The 23927-nt window shown below is 38.1% G+C and overlaps 1 pseudogene; it reads right to left on the bottom strand.

The window, feature by feature from the left end:
* Positions 1–2264: 2264 nt before the first annotated feature.
* LOC119536977 lies at positions 2265–3255 on the bottom strand (annotated as a pseudogene).
* Positions 3256–23927: the final 20672 nt, after the last annotated feature.

Here is a 23927-nt window from a genome sequence, read left to right as displayed (position 1 = left end):
GGGTACCCAGGTCGTCTAGAAAAAAATAATTTTATTGTCACCTGATCAAGTTCCAATGAAAACAAAACAAAAGTAATTATTTTAAGCAGAATTGTATTAATTACCTAGATGGATATGAGAAGTGTTGAGATATCATTATAGCAACCAATGAAGAGAAAGGAGAAATGCTTTGAGTAACTCTGCTGACAAAGGGAAATTTTCAGTTAGAAAACTCTATTTAGTTATTTTTCCAAAAAAATGGATTATTATTTTTGATTTTCTGAAGTGGTACTTATTTCAAGTTATAGTTTATTGCTTTAAATACAGTAATATTAGTATATGTCAATTAATTCCCGTGTCTTAAGTCTTAATGGTTCTGTTTCTGTCAACAGTTGTTTCCACTGGGTCCCCTATTTGGTCTAATTTTTCCCTGTTGTGCTGGTCATTATTAATCACTGAGTGATAGTAATGGTATTTGAATAATAACTTGGTAGGAAAACTAAAGACCTGGGAGGAAGAACTTTCTGCAATCAGCTGGATTCCCTTTTCTGGTCACCCTGAAGCGTAATCTGTTTTTCACCTTAATCCATGTTCAAGGCTTGTGATTCCCAAACCTCCAGTGGTGCAAATCTGTACAAGGTCTTGGTTATTTCAGTCTTACCCTTGTCCTGAGAGCATCATGAGATATATTATTGAGAATTCTCACCCAGACATTACCTAGGTTCCGACATCTGTCCCCCTTTCCCCAAATGAACACTAAATCCATGGTGCAGGTCGGTGGCTGATTCTTCTGATTTCTCATATACCTCAAGGCAAAAGCATTTTTGAGTGCTGTGCTCACCTCTCTAGATTCTCAGACATTCTGGTGAGGCAATTCCTTATTGTTCTGTAGACTCAAAAGTGACTTTAAGATATATTTAATTTTCCAGTATTTCTTTTAGTTGTGCTCATTATGGGAGTTGGTTAACATTATCAAACTATTGATGGAACAGAGCCTCAAAGGTAAATTATACTCATATGAGGGAAGACACCATAGTCAACATGAAGTGTCGTCACCTCCTGCAATCGTTTGTCAGATGTTATTTACTCAGCGAGGCCCACGCTGACCATTGCCTGTCCCTAGTAATCAGTCTACCTCATTCTATCCTGCTTTCTCTTTATGCATAACACTTATCACTTCCTAATAGTCCATATCAATTACTTCTTAGTTTTATTTTCTGATTCCCATGCTAGAATATAAATTTCATACGGGCACACATTTGTTTCTCACATATTTATATTTGCCTAGAAAAGTGGCTGGAATAATAGAGATAATGTAATTTTTGAGTGAATGAAAGAGCAAATGAATGAATGAAGTGATTAATGCCATAATGCTACATACTTTGCTTGCAAAATAGGATGCAAATTGTATCTGAAACACAAAAGAGGGAACAGGAGAAACTTATTGTGTTAGTTGTTAACATATAATGGTCAAAGAGCCTATCCTGGACAAGTCACAATTTCACGGGAGAATCAGTCCTTTCCCTTGGACTTTCCTGAGCAAAAGGCCTGATCATGAACAAGTGAGCTCTGGGATTGTTACTAAGCATCTCAATATCATCCAAAGAACTGGATTTTCCTTCTGAAAATTGTTGTTTGTTTTTGCTCCACTCAGTTCATGCAGAATTCAAAAAACCTACTCATCCTCCTAGAGGAAGTCATCTCTTCTTGACCTGATTAAAGAACTCACCCTATAGACATGAGTCTCATCCTATTTTTTGTTGGGATCTCCTATATCCAAGATTGGAGTCAGAGTCTAAAAACACAGTCCTGAGTTATATGGTCCAAAAATTTATTATCAGTGGGTAAACTTTCTATAAGCAGATAATCTCCAGGAATTTTACTCTCTGTTAGGTTTTATCATTTACCCACAGAATGTACCTTGTCATAACTGTAGTTATCAGATACATCTCGGGATAAGCTGCTGATGAAAAGGTACACACTATTAAGTCTATGAAGGTACAGTAATGTAACTTAGGGCTGAGAACTACTTTTTCAAAAAATATTTGAATACAAATTTAAAAAAGATTTTTAGCGCATTAAGAAGTTTTGCATGTGATGTAATTCTGTTTTCTTAATGAAAAATTTCATTACATTGAGGCAACTCATTCTCAACTTCTGATTTATTTTTTTATATTGCAAAATCCACGCTTATAGATTTTAGAAGCTCCACACTGGATAATGATATACGCATGTATTGTGATCATAGGAATTCAATTTTTTTCTTATGCTCACGTTGTACTATTTCAGCAAACCCAACAAAAGTAAAGGTTTCGTTGAGCAAATATTTTTCTACGAAGCTCTCTCTTCAGAGCACCCTTAATCTCCTTATTCATGAGGCTGTAGATGAGAGGGTTCAACATGGGGATCTCCACCATGTAGAACACAGACACCACCTTGTTCTGGTCAGTTGAGTAGCTGGATTTGGGCATCACATAAATGAATGTAATTGTCCCAAAGAACAGAGTGACAGAAGTGAGGTGGGAGGTGCAGGTGGAGAAGGCCTTGTGGCGTCCCTCAGAAGAGCGCATCTTCAGAAGAGCACATCTTCAGGATGGTGATGAGGATGTAGGCAAAGGAAACGACTATGATAAACACTGCGGTCACGATGACAGATCCAGCAGAAAATGAGGGAACAACTGCAGGAATACTAATATCACAACAGGAAAGTTTAACTAAAGGAGCAAAATCACAGAAAAAGTGATTGACTTGATTTGGTCCACAGAAGAATAAAGAAAAGAAGGAAATAGTATAAATTGAAGTATTGAGGAAACCACTTATGTAAGCCACAGAGAGTAACTGGACATAGATTTGTTTAGACATTTTGATTGAGTAAAGCAGTGCGTTGCAGATTGCCACAAAGCGATCATATGCCATAGCAGCCAGGAGGAAGCACTCAGATGTCCCAAAGAAGAAGGCTGAACCAAGCTGGATGGCACATCCAAAATAAGAGATTGTGTTCCTCCCCACCAGGAAGTTTACAAGCATATTGGGAGTGACAGATGATGAATAGACTATGTCAGCAAAAGCCAAGTGGCTCAGGAATAAATACATAGGATGATGGAGCTGAGAAGAGATTCTGATAAGAATGATTGTGCTGAGATTGCCAGATATGGTCACCAGGTAGATGCATAGTATGACCATGAAGAGGATGACCCGAAGTTTGGGATCATCTGTTAAGCCCAATAGGATGAACCCTGTCACTGCAGTGTGGTTCCCATCCACCAGGGAATCCATGAGATACTGTCGCTGGTATCAAAGAGAGTCTGATGGACAAATCACGTTAAAGAAGTTATGAATTTGCTGGTTTCATTTCCCTTACTAGGCATATGGGAAGTCTCAATAAATAAAGCTATCATTCAAGCATTGGTGCATCAAACAATGAGTGTTCCTGTATTTTCAAAATTGTTTTAAACCAACAATAAAAGTCTTCCATCAAATAACATTGGTTTCCTTTGCTTACTATAGTTTTTAAATTATATTTGAAGTTGCTTTAGAGCCTAAGAATAAAAATTATGACTGATGAGAATTATAAAGAGATTTGAATTGTGCGAAATAATATATATGTATTATATTTATGTAGTTGTGTAATGGAGACTTGAGAAACCATTAAATTTACTATATGTTTACTAAATGATAAGCAAATGGCTATACTTTATGTATACATATACATACATATATAGTTGTAACTTATTTTCCATTCAATAATGTTAAGTAATTTCATCAATATTTTAAGAGGAGGAAACCGAGTCTGAAAGAAGTTATATAACTTGCACAAGTCTATACAGCGGCAAGATGGCAGACTGGTGAGCTGTATGTTTAGTTACTCCTCCAGGAAAGTAGGTAGAAAGCCAGGAACTGCGTGGACTGGACACCACAGAGCAATCTGACTTTGGGCATACTTCATACAACACTCATGAAAACGTCGAACTGCTGAGATCAGCGAAATCTGTAAGTTTTTGCGGCCAGGGGACCCGCGCCCCTCCCTGCCAGGCTCAGTCCCGTGGGAGGAGGGGCTGTCAGCTCCGGGAAGGAGAAGGGAGAACTGCAGTGGCAGCCCTTATCGGAAACTCATTCTACTGATCCAAACTCCAACCATAGATAGACTGAGACCAGACACCAGAGAATCTGAGAGCAGCCAGCCCAGCAGAGAGGAGACAGGCATAGAAAAAAAACGACACGAAAAACTCCAAAATAAAAGCGGAGGATTTTTGGAGTTCTGGTGAACATAGAAAGGGGAAGGGCAGAGATCAGGACCCGAGGCGCATATGCAAATCCCGAAGAAAAGCTGATCTCTCTGCCCTGTGGACCTTTCCTTAATGGCCCTGGTTGCTTTGTCTCTTAGCATTTCAATAACCCATTAGATCTCTGAGGAGGGCCTTTTTTTTTTTTTTTTTTTTTTTAATATTTTTTTCTTTTTCTAAAACAATTACTCCAAGAAGCCCAATACAGAAAGCTTCAAAGACTTGCAATTTGGGCAGGTCAAGTCAAGAGCAGAACTAAGAGAGCTCTGACACAAAAGGCAAAAGGCAATAATCCAGTGGCTGAGAAAATTCACTAAACACCACAACTTCCCAAGAAAAGGGGGGTGTCCGCTCACAGCCATCATCCTGGTGGACAGGAAACACTCCTGCCCATCGCCAGCCCCATAGCCCAGAGCTGCCCCAGACAACCTAGTGTGACGGAAGTGCTTCAAATAGCAGGCACACACCACAAAACTGGGCGTGGACATTAGCCTTCCCTGCAACCTCAGCTGATTATCCCAGAGTTGGGAAGGTGGAGCAGTGTGAATTAACAAAGCCCCATTCAGCCATCATTTGAGCAGACTGGGACCCTCCCTACACAGCCCAGCAGCCCAGAACTGCCCTGGGGGGACGGCACTCACCTGTGACATAGCACAGTCGTCCCTCAACAGAGGACCCGGGGTGCACAGCCTGGAAGAGGGGCCCACTTGCAAGTCTCAGGAGCCATATGCCAATACCAAGGACTTGTGGGTCAGTGGCAGAGACAAACTGTGGCAGGACTGAACTGAAGGATTAGACTATTGCAGCAGCTTTAAAACTCTAGGATCACCAGGGAGATTTGATTGTTAGGGCCACCCCCACTCCCTGACTGCCCAGAAACACGCCCCATATACAGGGCAGGCAACACCAACTACACACGCAAGCTTGGTACACCAATTGGACCCCACAAGACTCACTCCCCCACTCACCAAAAAGGCTAAGCAGGGGAGAACTGGCTTGTGGAGAACAGGTGGCTCGTGGACGCCACCTGCTGGTTAGTTAGAGAAAGTGTACTCCACGAAGCTGTAGATCTGATAAATTAGAGATAAGGACTTCAATTGGTCTACAAATCCTAAAAGAACCCTATCAAGTTCAGCAAATGCCACGAGGCCAAAAACAACAGAAAATTATAAAGCATATGAAAAAACCAGACGATATGGATAACCCAAGCCCAAGCACCCAAATCAAAAGATCAGAAGAGACACAGCACCTAGAGCAGCTACTCAAAGAACTAAAGATGAACAATGAGACCATAGTACGGGATACAAAGGAAATCAAGAAGACCCTAGAAGAGCATAAAGAAGACATTGCAAGACTAAATAAAAAAATGGATGATCTTATGGAAATTAAAGAAACTGTTGACCAAATTAAAAAGATTCTGGACACTCACAGTACAAGACTAGAGGAAGTTGAACAACAAATCAGTGACCTGGAAGATGAAAGAATGGAAAATGAAAGTATAAAAGAAAGAACGGGGGAAAAAATTGAAAAAATCGAAATGGACCTCAGGGATATGATAGATAATATGAAACGTCCAAATATAAGACTCATTGGTGTCCCAGAAGGGGAAGAAAAGGGTAAAGGTCTAGGAAGAGTATTCAAAGAAATTATTGGGGAAAACTTCCCAAATCTTCTAAACAACAAGTCTATACAGCACTTTGTGAGTCAGAGTATAAATCTTGGGTAGTCTGACTATGAACTATTTCTTTAGTAAATGTGTTGTATAACTGAAATTAAGTGATACTTACCGGGAAGTCCAATACTCTTGACTATGTGTGGAAAAGAGATTAGCCTTTTAATTTTCTAACACTTAATGTATAAAATAGATGTCTTCCTAATTACCTATCTGACAATGTATATCAGTTAATCTAGAGTTTTTTTAAAAGGGGAAGTACAAATGTTGCTGATACTTACATCAGAAAGAAATTTCAAATTTGGGTTATGAATGATATGGACCGATTGTATAGGTATTGAATATTTTTAAATGTTTACATTTTAAAATATTTTTCATTATCAAGTAGAATAAACTATCAGTGTAATTGCTTTGCAGAAACCATGTTTGATATTCAGAATGTAATTAGAATAAATTTTTTCAAACAAATAAAATAATCTTCTACTGTACAATGTTTTCTAATTAAAGTTTGAGAGGATGAAATAATATTATTTTTTACATAATATACAGTTGTTTAAACTGTAGTATAAAAGTTAAGAAATTTGCCCAGGGCCACCCAGCTGGTACACAGGTGACCCTCAACTTCAAATTCTCTGGCTTTATATTCTTAGCTTTGTCCAATGTGTTTTGTTGACCGTGAAGGCCAAGCATAGAGACCCATTTGAAAAAGTTAGTCTTTCTTCAAAGATATTTGCTGACAATAATTCTTCAGAGCATCTCAAAGCCAGTGGATTTGTTAGTATTATAGCTGACTACTCAGTTTATCTAGTATTGATAGACCTTATGACTTTCTGGTGTTAATAGTATGTAGACAAGGAATTCCAGTAACTTGGATTATGCCTGTTCATTCACACGAAGAAGACTGTGGGAATAGAGTAAGTCAGCCCAAGTTGCTTACTAACTGTTTGTTAATGTATGCCATGTCTCCCACCTATGGTTTGGAGTACAGAGCTACCCTTATAAAGTAAAGGGTTCTCAAATAGTAAATGAAAAACAGTATGTCAGATTCATTCACAAAACCCAGAATCTTACCTATTAGAATAAGAACCAGTCATCTTTCAGTAACAAATCCAAAGTCATTGTGATTTTATAGCTATCTTTCTTTATTGTTGTCCTTGGAGTATAAATCTGTGAAGACTCTAGAGATTGTAATGTTAATTCAAAAGGATCGTGGATAATTACCACATTCTCCAGTGGATATTGAGCCGTTCAAGTCACGCAAACAAATTTAGTCTTTAAGGATTCTGTCAATTCTCAAGTGGTCAATTTATTCCTTAGTTTCTATCTAGGTGTTTGTGCATAGTTCTATAACTTTCAATAATTGTTGGGAAGTATAATTTAATAAATTGTCTTATAGCTAAAGGTAAGTTCCAAGTTTTTCTAATTACAGAATACTCAGTACTGAACTTCAGGTAAAAGGCAACCTTATCTCTATCCATTCAATAAATGTTCATTGATACATATTTTGTATTGTTAGCTATAGGTACCTCTGGGAATAGGAAGTCAAACTTGATGTAAATTTGAATTTTAAATACAAATGTTTAATACAGAAACATCCTCTCTGGACCTTCATAGAAACAATTTTGGAAGTCAATCTCTGTGTTTCCTACATATCCCAGTGGACTTAAGCCACTAATGCTCTGACAGTGACCTTTTCCACACACCCCCTGTGTTGCCTTTTCCTCCTTGTCTCTCTCATCCTCCCGACTTCTTCTCTCCTGATTCCCAGGATCATCTCCCAAATGAACTGCCTACAGCCACATCATTGTCTCAGGCTCTGCCCTCTGGAAAACTCAAACTAAACAAAGACAGAGATGCATCCCTGCTCCCTACCCCAATCCAGGACAGTACACATACCTGAGAAATCCTCAGAGTTTGCTGTGAAACCTCTGGAATAGGAAGGACATAGAGACTGGTGTCTGAATCATGCCTCAAAGAGCCTAACATTATGAAGATGACTGGATCTCTACTCAAGTACAGCCTTCGCTGTTGCTTACCTCTTGTCCATTTTTCAACTATAGCACTAGAGGAGCCAATTACAGCTTAGGTAAAGGCAGGTTCGTATTAATGGGAGGTGTTCCTGGAGAGGCTGGTCATCTCCTCCTGCCTCCCTTCTTTTTTTTTGTTTTTTTTTTTTTGGGGGGGGGGTATGAAATGTAGTAATGTGTTTTTTTAAAACTTCATTTTATTGAGATATATTCACATACCACACAGTTATACAAAACAAATCATACATTCAATTGTTCACAGTACCATTACATAGTTTTGCATATATCCCCAAAATCAATCCCTGACACCTTCATTATCACACACAAAAATAACAAGAATAATAATTAAAGTGAAAAAGGGCAATTAAAGTAAAAAAGAACACTGGGTGCCTTTGTTTGTTTGTTTGTTTTTCTCCTTCCCCCATTTTTCTACTCCGCCATCCGTAAACTAGGGAAAGGGGAGTGTGGTCCATATGGCTTTCCGAATCACATTATCACCCCTCATAAGCTACATTTTTATACAACTGTCTTCAAGATTCATGGGTTCTGGGTTGTAGTTTGATAGTTTCAGGTATTTACTGCTAGCTATTCCAATTCATTAGAACCTAAAAAGTGTTGTCTATATTGTGCATAAGAGTGCCCACCAGAGTGACCGCTCAGCTCCTTTTGGAATCTCTCTGCCACTGAAGCTTATTTCATTTCCTTTCACTTCCCCCTTTTGGTCAAGTAGATGTTCTCCATCCCACGATATGGGGTCTACATTCCTCCCCAGGGGTCATATTCCACGTTGCCAGCGAGATTCACTCCCCTGGGTGTCTGATCCCATGTAGAGGGGAGAGCAGTGATTTCACCTGCCAAGTTGGCTTAGCTAGAGAGACAGGGCCACATCTGAGTAACAAAGAGGCATTCGGGAGGAGGCTCTTAGGCACAATTATAGGGAGGCCTAGCCTCTCCTTTGCAGCAAGTCTTCCCAAGGGCAAGTCCTGTGGTAGAGGGCTCAACCCATCAAACCACCAGTCCCCTATGTCTGTGAGCACATTAGCAACCATCAAGGTGGGGCAGTCAAGTACCCCTGCATTCTCCACCAGCTCCTCAAGGGGACTCTGCATATTATTTTTCCTTGTTTTTTTTTTTTTAATTAACTCTGTTTGTTTTAAATCAACTGTGTAAAAAATAAAATAAATCAATAAAAAACTTAAAAAAACATACACTAAAAGAACATTCCAAACAGACCATAACAAGGGAGTAAGAAAAAGACAACTAACCTAAGATAACTCCTTTACTTCCAACATGTTCCTGCTCTACCCCAAGAAAGTAACCTATATATCAACATTTCTGTGAACTTGTTCCTACTATAGCCATCAGAAATTAACAGACCATACTCATTCCTGGGCACTCCCAGAATGTTAAATTTACCCATGATAGCTTATCTGTTCTTATTGAATTATCGTTCCCCCTTCCTTAATTGCTCTCTATCACTAGTTCCCCTACATCATACATTATAAACCATTCGTTTTACATTTTTCAATGTTCACATTAGTGGTAGCATATAATACTTCTCTTTTTCTGCCTGGCTTATTTCACTCAGCATTATGTTTTCAAGGTTCATCCATGTTGTCATATGTTTCATGACATCGTTCCTTCTTACTGCCGTGTAGTATTCCATCATGTGTATATACCACATTTTATTTATCCACTCATCTGTTGAAGGACGTTTGGGTTGTTTCCATCTCTTGGCAATTGTGAATAATGCTGCTATGAACATTCGCGTACAGATACCTGTTCGTGTCACTGCTTTCAGATCTTCTGGTTATATACCGAGAAGTGCAATTGCTGGATCGGAGGATAACTCCATATCTAGTTTTCTAAGGAACTGCCAGACTGACTTCCAGAGTGGCTGAACCATTATACAGTCCTACCAACAATGAATAAGAATTCCAATTTCTCCACATCCTCTCCAGCATTTGAAGTTTCCTGTTTGTTTAATGGCAGCCGTTCTAATTGGTGTGAGATGGTATCTCATTGTGGTCTTAATTTGCACCTCTCTAATAGCTAGTAAAGCTGAACATTTTACCATGTGTTTCTTGGCCATTTGTATCTCCCCTTCAGAGAACTGTCCTTTCATATCTTTTGCCCATTTTATAATTGGGCTGTCTGTACTGTCGTCATTGAGTTGTAGGATTTCTTTATATATGCAAGATATCAGTCTTTTGTCAGATACATGGTTTCCAAAATTTCTTCCCATTGAGTTGGCTGCCTCTTTATCTTTTTAACAAATTCCTTTGAGGTACAGAAACTTCTAAGCTTGAGGAGTTCCCATTTATCAATTTTTTCTTTTGTTGCTTGTGCTTTGGGTATGAAGTCTAAGAAGTGGCTGCGTAATACTAGGTCTTGAAGATGTTTCCCTACATTATCTTCTAGGAGTTTTATGGTACTTTCTTTTATATTGAGATCTTTGGTCCATTTTGAGTTAATTTTTGTGTAGGGTGAGAAGTAGGGGTCCTCTTTCATTCTTTTGGATATGGATATCCAACTCTCCCAGCCCCATTTGTTGAGAAGACCGTTATGACCCAGTTCAGTGACTTTGGGGGCCTTATCAAAGATCAGTCGGCCATAGATCTGCAGGTCTATCTCCGAATTCTCAATTCGATTCCATTGATCTATATGTCTATCTTTGTGCCAGTACCATGCTGTTTTGACAACTGTGGCTTTATAATAAGCTTCAAAATCAGGTAGTGTAAGTCCTCCCACTTGGTTTTTCATTTTTAGAGTGTCTTTAGCAATTTGAGGCATCTTCCCTTTCCAAATAAATTTGATTACTAGCTTTTCCAAGTCTGCAAAGTAGGTTGTTGGAATTTTGATTGGGATTGCATTGAATCTGTACATGAATTTGGGTAAAATTGACTTCTTGATGACATTTAGCCTTCCTATCCTTGAACATGGAATATTTTTCCATCTTTTAAGGTCCCCTTCTATTTCTTTTAGTAGAGTTATATAGTTTTCTTTATATAGGTCTTTTACATCTTTGGTTAAGTTTATTCCTAGATACTTGATTTTTTGTGTTGTTATTGAAAATGGTATCTTTTTTCTTGAGAGTCTCTACAGTTTGTTCATTTCTAGCATATAGAAACATTACTGACTTATGTGCATTAATCTTCTATCCCATGACTTTGCTACATTTGTTTATTAGCTCTAGTAGCTGTATCATCGATTTCTCAGGGTTTTCCAGATATAAGATCATATCATCTGCAAACAATGACAGTTTTACTTCTTCCTTTCCAATTTGGATGCCTTTATTTGTTTGTCTTGCCAGATTGCCATGGCTAGCACTACTATCTAGCACAATGTTGAATAACAGTGGTGATAGCGGGCATCCTTGTTTTGTTCCTGATCTCAGAGGGAAGGCTTTCAGTCTCTCTCCATTGAATACTATGCTGGCTGTGGGTTTTTCATTTATGCTCTTTATCATATTGAGGAAGTTTCCTTCAATTCCTGTCTTTTGAAGTGTTTTTATCAAAAAGGGATATTGGATTTTGTCGAATGCTTTTTCAGCATCTATTGAGATGATCGTTTGATTTTTCTCTTTTGATTTGTTAATGTGTTGTAATATATTGATTTCCTCATGTTGAACCATCCTTGCATGCCAGGAATGAACCCTACTTGGTCATGGTGTATGATTTTTTTAATGTGTCTTTGGATTTGATTTGCAAGTATTTTGTTGAGAATTTTTGCGTCTATATTCATTAGGGAGATTGGCTTGTAGTTTTCCTTTTTTGTAGCATCTTTGCCTGGTTTTGGTATCGGATTGATGTTAGTGTCATAAAATGAGTTACGTAGTGTTCCATTTTCTTTGATGTTTTGAAAGAGTTTAAGTAAGATTGGTGTCAGTTCTTTTTGGGAAGTTTGGTAGAACTCCCCTATGAAGCCATCTGGCCCTGGGCATTTATTTCTGGGAAGCTTTTTGATTACCGATTGGATCTCTTTGCTTGTGATTGGTTGGTTGAGGTCTTCTGTTTCTTCTCTGGTCAGTCTATGTTGTTCATATGTTTCCAAGAAATTATCCATTTCCTCTACATTATCCAGTTTGTTGGCATACAGTTGTTCATAGTATCCTCTTGTAATTTTTTAAATTTCTTCGGGATCCACAGTAATGTCACCTTTCTCATTCATTATTTTGTTTTTATGGGTCTTCTCTCTTTTTGATTTTGTCAGTCTAGTGAGGGGCTTATCAATCTTGTCAATCTTTTCAAAGAACCAACTTTTGGTGTTATTTATCCTCTCTATTGTTTTTTTTTTTTTTCTCTACATCATTTATTTCTTCTTTAATCCTTGTTATTTCTTTTCTTCTTCTTGGTTTAGAATTGGTTTGCTGTTCATTTTCTAGCTTCTTCAGTTGGTCCATTAGTTCTTTGATTTTGGCACTTTCTTCCTTTTTAATATATGCATTTAGTGCTGTACATTTCCCCCTCAGCACTGCTTTTGCTGCATCCCATAGGTTTTGGTATGTTGTGTTCTCATTTTCATTCATCTCTATATATTTAGCAATTTCTCTTGCTGTTTCTCCTTTAACCCACTGATTGTTTAGAAGCATGTTGTTTAACCTCCAGGTATTCGTGAATTTTCTAAGTCTCTGATGGTTATTGATTTCTAATTGTATTCCATTGTGGTCAGAGAATGTGCTTTGAATAATTTCAATTTTTTTAAATTTATTGAGGCTTGTTTTATGTCCCAGCATGTGATCTATTCTGGAGAAAGTTCCATGAGCACTAGAGAACAATGTGTATCCTGGTGATTTGGGGTGTAATGTTCTATATGTGTCCGTTAAATACAATTCACTTATCAGATTGTTTAGGTTTTCAGTTTCCTTATTGATCTTCTGTCTGGTTGATCTATCTATAGGAGAGAGTGATGTGTTGAAGTCTCCTACAATTATTGTGAAAACATCAATTGCTTCCTTTAGTTTTGCCAGTGTTTCTCTCATGTATTTTGTGGCACCTTGATTGGGTGCATAAACATTTATGATTGTTATTTCTTCTTGTTGAATTGCCCGTTTTATTAGTATGTAGTGGCCTTCTTTGTCTCTCATAATATCCTTGCATTTAAAGTCTATTTTATCTGAGATTAATATTGCTACTCCTGTTTTCTTTTGGCTGTAGCTTGAATGAAATATTTTTCTCCATCCTTTCACTTTCAATTTCTTTGTGTCCCTGTGTCTAAGATGAGTCTCTTGTATGCAACATATTGGTGGTTCTTTTTTTTTTTTTTTTTGATCCATTCTGGGAATCTATATCTTTTAATTTGGTAGTTTAATCCATTTACATTCAATGTTATGACCATGAAGGCATTTCTTGAATTAGCCATCCTATTCTTTGGTTTATGTTTGTCATATATATTTTTTTCCTCTGTCTATTAATATCCTTTAACATACCCATACTGAAACTCTTTAGTACTGAACCTTTCTCCATGTCTCACTCTCCTTTCTTTGTTTCTCTGTCTGTAGGGCTCCCTTTAGTATCTCCAGTAGGGCAGGTCTCTTGTTAGCAAATTCTCTCAGCATTTGTTTGTCTATGAAAAAATTAAGCTCTCCCTCAAATTTGAAGGAGAGGTTTGCTGGATAAAGAATTCTTGGTTGGCAATGTTTCTCTCTCAAAATTTTAAATATGTCATGCCACTGCTTTCTGGCCTCCATGGTGGCTGCTGAGTAATCACTACTTAGTCTTATGCTGTTTCCTTTGTATGTGGTGAATTGCTTTTCTCTTGCTGCTTTCAGAACTTCCTCCTTCTCTTCAGTATTTGACAGTCTAATTAGAATATGTCTTGGAGTGGGTTGATTTGGATTTATTCTATTTGGAGTTCTCTGGGCGGTTATGATTTGTGTATTTATGGTGTTTAGAAGATTTAGGAAGTTTTCCCCAACAATTTCTTTGAATACTCTTCCTAGACTTGTACCCTTCTCTTCCCCTTCTGGAACACCAATGAGTCTTATATTTGGACGTTTTATATTATCTATCATATCCCTGAGATCCATTTTGATTTTTTTTATTTTTTTCCCCATTCTTTCTTTTGTTCTTTCATTTTCCATTCTGTCATCTTCCCGGTCACTGATTCATTTTTCAACTTCCTCTAGTCTTGTACTATGAGTATCCAGAATCTTTTTCATTTCATCAACAGTTTCTTTAATTTCCATAATGTCTTTTTTTTTATTCTTGCAATTTCTTCTTTATGCTCTAGGGTCTTCTTGATGTCATTTGTATCCTGTGCCATGCTCTTCTTCATGTCCTTTATATCCTGTGCCATGGTCTCATTGTTCACTTTAGTTCTTTGATTAGTTGGTCCAAGTACTGTGTCTCCTCTCAGCTTTTGATTTGGGTGCTTGGGCTTGGGTTATCTGTATCATCTGATTGTTTCATATGCTTTAAAATTTTCTGTTGCTTTTGGCCTCTTGGCATTTGCTTAACTTGATCGGGTTCTTTTAGGATTTGTAGACCAATTAAAATCCTTATCTCTAATTTGTCGGATCTACAGCTTCTTGGCGTACACTTTCTCTAACTAACCAGCAGGTGGCATCTGCGAGCCACCTAGTCCCCTCAAGCCAGTTCTCCCCCGCTTTGTCTTTGTGGTGAGTGGGGGTGTGAGTCTTGTGGGGTCCAATTGGTGTACCAAGCTTGCATGTGTAGTTGACATTGAGTGCCCTGTATATAGGGTGCGTGTGTGGGTGGTCAGGGAGGGGGGGCAGCTCTAACAATCAAATCTCCCTGGTGTTCCTGGAGATTTAAAGCTGCTGCAATAGTCTAACCCCTCAGTTCAGTCCTGCCACAGTTTGTCTTTGCTGCTGATCCACAAGTCCTTGGTATTAGTGTATGGCCCCAGAGACTTGTCAGTGGGTCCCTCTTCCAGCCTGTGCACACCCAGGTCCTCTATTCAGGGATGACTGTGGTATGTCACAGGTGAGCGCTATCCCCTCAGGGTGGTTCTGGGCTGCAGGGCTGTGTAGGGAGGCTCCCAGTCTGCTGAAAGGATGGCTGATTGAGGTGTGTTAATTCACACTGCTCCACCTTTCCAACTCTGGGACAACCAGCTGAGGGTGCAGGGAAGGCTAATGTCCATGCCCAATTTTGTGATGTGTGTGTTATTGTAAGCAGTTCCCATCATACTGGGTTGTCTAGGGCAGCTCTGGGCTCTGGGGCCGGTGACAAGCAGGAGTGTTCCCTGTTCACCGGGATGATGGCTGTGAGAGGATGCCCCCCCTTTCTTAGGAAGTTGTGGTGTTTAGTGAATTTTCTCAGCCACTGGAGTTGTTGCCTTGTGTCTCAGAGCTCTCTTAGTTCTGTTCTTATCTTTACTTGCTCAAATTGCAAGTCTTTGAGGCTTTCTGTATTGGGCTTCTTAAAATAATTGTTTTAGAAAAAGAGAAAAAGATAAAAAAAAATAAAAAATAAAAAATAAAAGGGAAAGGCCCTCCTTGCAGCTCTAATGGGTTATTGAAATGCTAAGAGACAAGGCAATTAGGGCCATTAAGGAAGGGTCCAGGAGGCAGAGAAACTGGTTTTTCTTCTGGATTTGCATATGAGCCTAACAATGCCTGAGCTCTTCCCTTCCCCTTTCTATGTTCACCAGAACTCCAAAAAGCCTCCCCTTTTATTTCTGGGTTTTTCTTACTGTTTTTGCTATCCTTATCTCCTCCCTCCTGGGCTGGCTGCTCCCGGATTCTCCAGTGTCTGCTCTCAGTCTACCTATGATTGGATTTTGGATCAGTAGAACGAGTTTCCGATAAGGGCTGCAACTGCAGTTCTCCCTCCTCGTTCCCAGCACTGATGGCCCCTCCTCCCACGGAACTGAGGTAGGAGGGCGGGGCATAGGTCCCCTGGCTGCGAAAACTTAGAAATTTCACTGATCTCAGCAGTTCCACGTTTTCATGAGTGTTGTATGAAGTATGCCCAAAGTCAAATTGCTCTGCGGTGTCTGGTCCACGCAGTTCCTGGCTTTCTACCTACTGCCCTGGAGGAATAACTAAAACGTAAACCTCTCCACTCTGCCATCTTGCCCCACCTCAGTCTGCCTCCCTTCTTATACCAGTTTCTGAGCCTGAGTGAGACATAAATTGGGCACTGAGGAATGGGAGCCTAGAGAAGAATTCTTAAAGTGAAAGGGTTTAAAGTTTTTATGTTAGATTGTTCTGGAGTTTTAAGACCTGAAATGAGTATTAATACCTGAGAATGCCCCAGGATCTGTGGGATATACATATAATTTCATCCAGAAACAGGTGAGAAAAAAATTGATAGAGAGGCATTGAAGTGAGAGCAGTGAAGAAAAGTAAAGATGTCTTTTTCCAGCATAGTACTGAATCTGCTTTTCCAGAAAAGGTTACGTTTTATTAGCATAAAGTCAGAACTCATAGATAAATATGGTGTTTATAGCTGATATGATGGATATTTCACTTTGATACACTTGGTGGGGGTAAATCTCAATCAAGTATTTACATATAAATAAATGTGGAAATTGAATAAGCCCAAATTTAATTGTGCAAGTGAAAAGTAATAATACCGTCATCAGGCGAAAGCTCATGAGAAAAGCTAAGGTCATCAGATTCTCCAGAACAAAGTCTTGTTTATTTCCTTTAGTATAAGTCAGTGGTCAACTGATTTTAGACAAATTATACAGGTAATTAAATGGAGGAATGGAAGTGTTTTCAAGAAATATTACTGAACAACCACTTATTCACAGCTTTATGTATACAAAATCTAATTCAAATGAGTCATTGATAAAATTATAAAAATGTACAGAGGTAAAAATAGAAGAAAATTTTTGCACCTTACAATAGGCAAAGCAAATATTTTGTAGTTATTATCCAGAGCCAGAAACCATGAAAATTAAAAATGATATAGTAGTCAGTATTAAAACTCAAAACATTGTTCTTCAAATGACACCAATCTAACACAGAAGGGAATATAATATTTGCAATGCACATATCTGAAAAAGGACTTGAGTCCAGAAAAAAGGGTTTGGAAAATGATACCCCACAGGCTTGCCACCTGATTATGTAAGTAATGTTTTATTGTAATACAGCTTTGGTATTCATTTACATGTTGTCTATGGTAACTTTCGCATCACAGTGACAAAATAGAAAAGTTGTAACCAGACACCATGTGCCTAGAAGTCTAAAATGTTTACTTTCTGGTTCTTTAAGAAAATGTTTCCAACCCCTGGTCTAGAATATATAAAGAACTCTTAGAAATGAATGAAAAGAAGTTAAAAAAAGTCCAATTTGAAAATAGGTGAAATATTTGAACAGACACTTTAAAGGAGATATATAAATGGCCAAAAGTAATTAAAAATGTTTACTTTACAAAGTAAATGGGCAAAATCCAGAATATAGGTTACCAGGGTATGAGGTAGGAGTTATGGTACTAAGGCTTAAAATGTACAGAAAAAAAAATGTTTAACTATATTAGTTTTCAGGAAAATACAGGTTTAAACCACAAATAGACTCTAGTGGCTAAAATTGAATGACAGTAAGAAATGTTGCCAAGGTTTTTGAGAAGTTAGAACTCTCAAATACCAAGAACAACAAACCTGGAAAACTGAAAATTTATTCACAGTCACACAAACCTGGAAACAACTCCAAATCCAACCAACAAGTGAATGTAGTTTTTGAAAGAGCTGTTTATATAAGAAAATACTATTCAGCGATAAATGAAACAAACTACCTCTACACACAACAGTGATGAATCTCAAAATAATTAAGCTGAAGGAAAGCAGTCAGATGCAATAGAGTGAACATTGTGTTATTCTCATTTTATAAAGTTACAGCAAAATGAACTAATGTATATTTTCAAAAAAACAGATCAGTTGTTGTTTGGAGCCAGGGTCAGGGAGAAGACTGGATTGCAAAGGGTCAAGAAGAATTGTGGAGTGATTGAAGTGTTCTTTTACTTGATTGGAGTAGTGTTTTCATGGGTATATCTAATAGACAAGGCTGATCAAATGTACACTTTAAATGGATGCAGTCTATTGAACATCAAAAAGTTATTAAAAAACACTCATGAGTATGCAGGATCATTCTTGAGTGATGGCATTGTTCTTCATCTTGACTAGAGTTTTGATTACATGGGGATATAAATTTGTCAATTATGTAAACCTTACACCTAAGATTTATGGTTTTTACTGTATGTAACTATACCTGAATAAATAAAATATCATAACATTTAAAATCTACTTTCTCACATTTTAGTGGTCTTTGGGAGGGAGTAAAATAGATACATATATTCAATCCACCGTCTGGATCCAGAAGTCCCTGCTACATTAGGAATTTTAGAATCTATTTGTAATTTCTCTAAAAAAAATACAGTTGAATTTTTATTTGGAATTATGTTCATGATAGAGATTGATGTGCTGAAAATTGCTGACTTTATTCTGCTGAAACTTTCCAATGCAGAGCATTGTATATATTTCCATCTTTTATTCTTCTTTTTGTATTTCTGGTAATTTTTGGTTGCAAACTGAACATTGCAGATAATAATTGTACTGACCCTGGAATCTTCTGAAAATTGTTGGTTATGTTTTAGTGGACAGCTCTCTTTCCCTACTTAAAACGAAACACTTTCTTTGACTGGTTTCCAGAAGATAACATCTTTGTTCAGTTCTTTCAGCTCCAGATGCATTTTAGTTGGTTTAGGTGTTTTTTCAGTTTAGTGGGTTCCTTTTCTCTGCAGTTCCCTTGATTCCAGGTACCCACCAAATTTCCAACTGCTCTTCCAGTCCCAAGCCTTGTCCTTTGAACCTTTAAACCACTAACGTTTCACCATTCTGCATCATAAATTGTGCTTGGGTTCAGGAATTCATTAAGCCAAGGGTGCAATAAACTCATAAACTTATCCTTTGCAATCCCATCTTTTATGGCTAAATTCCTCTCTCCTTTCCCTGTGCTGTTTCCTATGGCCTTTTTAGTCTATCCCATGTTTGCATAATTTTGTGGTAAGCTGGGAATGGGGAATTATACCCTTCTTTCTGCATCTCTTTCCTTCCCAGGATGATCTCTAAATTTCCCACCATGCTATCATACCTGCATTCCAACCTATGCCAACACTAGTTTACAAAGCTTTGTTTTATTTGTCATTAGCTCTGTGGGATTTGGGGAGCGCTCTCAGGGAAAAACACTACAAACACGCAATTCTTATCCCTTGCCATTGCAGTATATGAGGGAAAACAATTCTGAGGTTTTTTCCTGTTTTTGATTGTTATCCAGTTTGTTCTGCTATTCTAAAAATATTTTGCCCAGTTTTCATCATTGTTGACTGATAAAGGGCTATTCTCACTGCTTTATGCCACTATTTCCAGTAGCCGAAACTGTAGTTACTGAGCTTTCCATTTGCATCCCCTGTATTTTCATGTTTATTGGACAAATGAATTATTCTCTTGTGAAATAGTTGTAGATACCTCTTGCCTACTTTTCTTTCAGATTGTCTTTCTTCCTACTTCCTTCCCATAAGTATGAATTTTTATATATTACCTATCTGAAGCATTTTGTAATTATATATATAACTAACATTTTCTGCCACTCTGGGACCTGCCTTTTTACTTAATAATTTCATTTTGTGAGAAGAGATTATTCATTTACTATAGTCAGTTGTATTAATTGCTTTCTTCAGAGATGGTATATTAGTTTTTAGTATAACATACTGTTTGGTTTTCTAGAACTCACAAAATGCACTTTTAATATTGGGGATTTATTAGCTTACAAATATACAGTTCTAAAGTCATTGAAATTTCCCAATTATAGCATCAACGGGACAATACTTTCTATGAGGACGGGTTACCCAGAGCTTGGGTTCCTCTGTCAGATAGCAAAAGCACATGGCTTTATCTGCTTGTTTTTCTCTCCTGGGTTTCATTGCTTCCAGGTTCTGACTTCAGTGGAACCACTCAGCCTCCAGGGCTTTTCCTGTGAACTTCTCTGTTATATTTTTAGCTTCTTTATGTGTTTTATCCTCTTATAAAAGACTCCAGTAAGAGGAATCAGGTGTTCACATCTAAATTTAAATCCTAATCAAAAGGACCCCACCCCCACAAAAGATCTGTACCCAAAGGAACAGATTAAAAGAACATGACCTTTTTGGGGGTACATAACAGCTTGAAACTTCCACAGATACATTTACCTGTCTCATGTCAATAAGATTTTCTCCTAGAGTACCTGTAAAGATTTATTGTTTTTTATCATTACACAGGACTGGAATTCACCTAGAAATATTTCTACATATAGCATATTTCTAGAAATAAGCATCATTTTATTTTCTTCTTAAAGTTTATACTACAATTCCAGGATATTTTGAAAATCTAAGTGCCACCTTTACCAGAAATCAAGTAACTGTTTAAGTATGACTCCAGTCCTGGTTTCTCTAGTCTATTCCATGGGAATATTTATCTATATTGCACCATATACATATTTTCTTAAATGCTGTTTTCTTTTCCATAAGTTTTGATATCTAATAGACATCTGATAAAAGAAATCTTTTTGGGTACCCAGGCCTTATGGAAAAAAATAATTTTAGAGACACCTGGTTAAGTTCCAGAAAAAAAAAAATGAAAGTAATTCATTTTAAGCAGAACTTTATTAAATACCTAGGTGGATAAGAGGAGTGTTGGTATAATATTTAAATAACCAATGAAGAGAAAGGAGAAATGCCTTGAGTAACTCTGCTGGCACAGGGAAATTTTCAGTTAGGAAAATCTATTTTTCCTAAATAATGGGTTATTATTACTGATTTTCTATGATAGTACTTATTTCAAATTGTGTTTTATTCCTTTAAATACAGTAAGATTATTATTTGTTGAACTACCATATTTAAATCTTACTAGTTCTGTGTCCGTCAACAGATGTTTCCACTGGGTCCCCTCTTTGGTCTAATTTTTCCCTGTTGTGCTGGTCATTATTATTCACTGAGTGATGGTAACTGTATTTCAATAATTCTAGGAAAACTAAAGGCCTGGGATGAGGAACTCCCTCCATCAGGTTTTCTTCCTATTCTAGTCACCCTGAGGCACCATCTGTTTTTCACCTTAATCCAAGTTCAAGGCTTGAGATTCCTAAACCTCCAGCAGTACAAATCTATATAAGGACTTGCTTAATTAAGTCTTACCCTTGTGCTGAGAGCATCATGAGATATATTATACAGAATTCTCACCTGGACATTACCTAGGTTCTGACATTACCTAGGTTCTGACACCCTTTCCCTGAACGAACACTAAATCCATGGGCCAGGTCGGTGGCCGATTCTTCTGATTTCTCATATCCCTCAAGGCAAAAGCATTTTGTTAGTGCTGTGCTCAGCTCTCTAGATTCTCAGACTTTCTGGCAAGGTAATTCCTTTTTGTTCTGTAAGCTCTAAAGTGGTTTTAAGATATGTTTAATATTCCAACATTTCTTTTAGTTGTGCTCATGATGGGAGTTGGTTAAAATTATCAAATTCTCATTCCTGGAACAGAGCCTCAAAGGTAAATTATACTCATATGAGTGGAAGACTTGACTAGCCCAAATGTGCACAAGTAGCACCATACTCAACATGAAGTGTCCCCACCTCCTGCAACCCTTTGCTCAGATGTTATTTACTCAGTGAAGCCCACACTGACCATTCTCTGTACCTAGTACGTAGTCTCCCTCACCCTAGCCTGTTTTCTCTTTAGCCATGGCACTTACCACCTCCTACTACTCTCTATCACTTACTTCTTAGTTGTATCATCTGTCTCCCATGCTAGAAGATAAATTTCATAAGGGCACACATCTCTGTCACATATTTCTGTTTGCCTATAAAAGTGCCTGGAATACTAGAGATAATATAAATTTTGAGTGAATGAAAGAACAAATGAATGAAATTATTGATATCATAATGCTACATATTGTTGCTTGCAAAAAAAGGATGCAGTTTCTATCTAAACACAAAAGAGGGAAAAGGAAAAAATTCATGTGGTAGTGTCAACATATAGCAGTCGCTGAGCCTATCTTAGAAAAATGACCATTTCAGGGGATAAACAGTCCATTCCTTTGAATGTTCCTCTAGTATTCTAGTCTTCTAGTCTTCTTAATCACTGTTTCAATGTCATCCAATGAGCTGGAGTCTCCTGGAAATTGTTGCTTGTTGTGCTCTACTTAGTTCCTGAAGAAATCAAGAAACCTATTCATTCTTATAGATAAAGTCATCTCTTATTGACCTAACTAAAGAATTCACAGTATAGATGTGGGTCTCATCCTATTCTTTGTTGGGAGCCCCTATATCCAAGATTAGAGTAAGAGCCTAAAAACACAGCCCTGGACAGAAGAAGATGGTGGCTTAGAGAGGAGTGGAAGCTACTTTTTCCCCATGGAACAACTAATAAACAACCAGGAACAACTAGTAAATAATCTGGAATAACTGCTGGGGGACAAACATGACTGTCCACTCATCATACATCCACCTGAATTGGGAGGAATGCCCAAGATCGCAGCATAAAATCTGTTAGTGGAAACTGCAGACCTGAGACAGGAGCCCCCTCCCTCCACTGCCCAAACAGCTAGAGAACAGTACTCTCCCAGCAAGCAAATATAGCTCAGCTGAGCTCCAACTGGGCTTCAATTAACAAATGTTGACTGCTCAGTACGAGCTACAAATCCCCAACAAGCAGACAGAGGCTTTTGGTGGTGACTGACCTTGGAGAGCTGGAGGGTGGCCATGGATGGCCCTGAAGCAGGCTTTCTGTCCCTTTTTCAGCTCACTGGAGAAAGCGTCAGCCATTTTTGGTTCCCAGCACACTAACCCAGACAAGGGAGGAGACAGCACAGGCAGAGGGACTACTCAAATGTAAATGGCCTCTCCCTAGGGAATGTATCTTCCCTAAGAGGAAGAAGGTGCTGCCAAGCTCTACTACCCACTTTCCATTCAGAACCAGACCCCAGAGTCTTGGGGAAAACAGCCACGGGCCACACCTCCTTATACCAGTCTGGAGATACAGGCTGACAGGCACCACCTGCTAGGCTGAAGACCACAGTGACTTGAGGTCTCACAGGGTGTGCCAAACCTCTAAGACACACCTTCAGGGAGATGTAATACTATTGTCTCCTTCCAAGACCTGAGCCCATTGTGGTCTGGGAAAACCTGACTGGGGTAGCCAATGAAACCAGATTCCTAGACAACAAAAAACTATAGCCTACACTAAGAAAAACGAAGTTATGGCCCAGTAAAAGGAACAAACTTATACTTCAAGTGAGATACAGGAATTGGAACAACTAATGCTAAATCAATTCAAAAAGTTTAGGGAAGAGATGGCAAAAGAGATGAAGCATATAATGAAAACACTGGGCGTACATGAGGTAGAAATCGAAAGTTCGAAAAAACAACAGGCAGAATCTATGGAACTGAAAGGCACAACACGAGATGAACAACACAATGGAAACTTACAACAGCAGATCTCAAGACAGAAGAAAACACTCAGGAACTGGAGAACAAGGCACTTGAAAGTCTACACACAAAAGAACCGATAGAGAAAAGAATGGAAAAATACAAACAACATCTCCAGTAACTTAAGGACAAAATGAAATACAGGAATGTACATATCATTGGTGTCCCAGAAGAAGAAGAGAAGGGAAAAAGGGTGGAAGCAATAATAGAGGAAATAATCAATGAAAATTTTCCATCTCTCATGAAAGACATAAAATTATGGATCCAAGAAGCGCAGCTTACCCCAAATAGAATAGATCTGAATAGCCTACGCCAAGACACTTAATAATCAGATTATTAAACGTCAAAGATGAAGAAAGAATCCTGAAAGCAGCAAGAGAAAAGTGATCCATAACTTACAAAGGAAGCTTGATAAGACTATAAGCAGATTTCTCAATAGAAACCATGGAGGCAAGAAGGAAATGGGGTGATATATTTAAGATACTAAAAGAGAAAAACCACCAATCAAGAATCCTGTATCTGGCAAAACTTTCCTTCA

This window comes from Choloepus didactylus, chromosome 6, assembly GCF_015220235.1.
Source record: "Choloepus didactylus isolate mChoDid1 chromosome 6, mChoDid1.pri, whole genome shotgun sequence".
Taxonomy (NCBI): Eukaryota; Metazoa; Chordata; class Mammalia; order Pilosa; family Megalonychidae; genus Choloepus; species Choloepus didactylus.
Note: the sequence above shows the minus strand (reverse complement) of the source record. Positions and strands in the feature narration are given on the sequence as shown.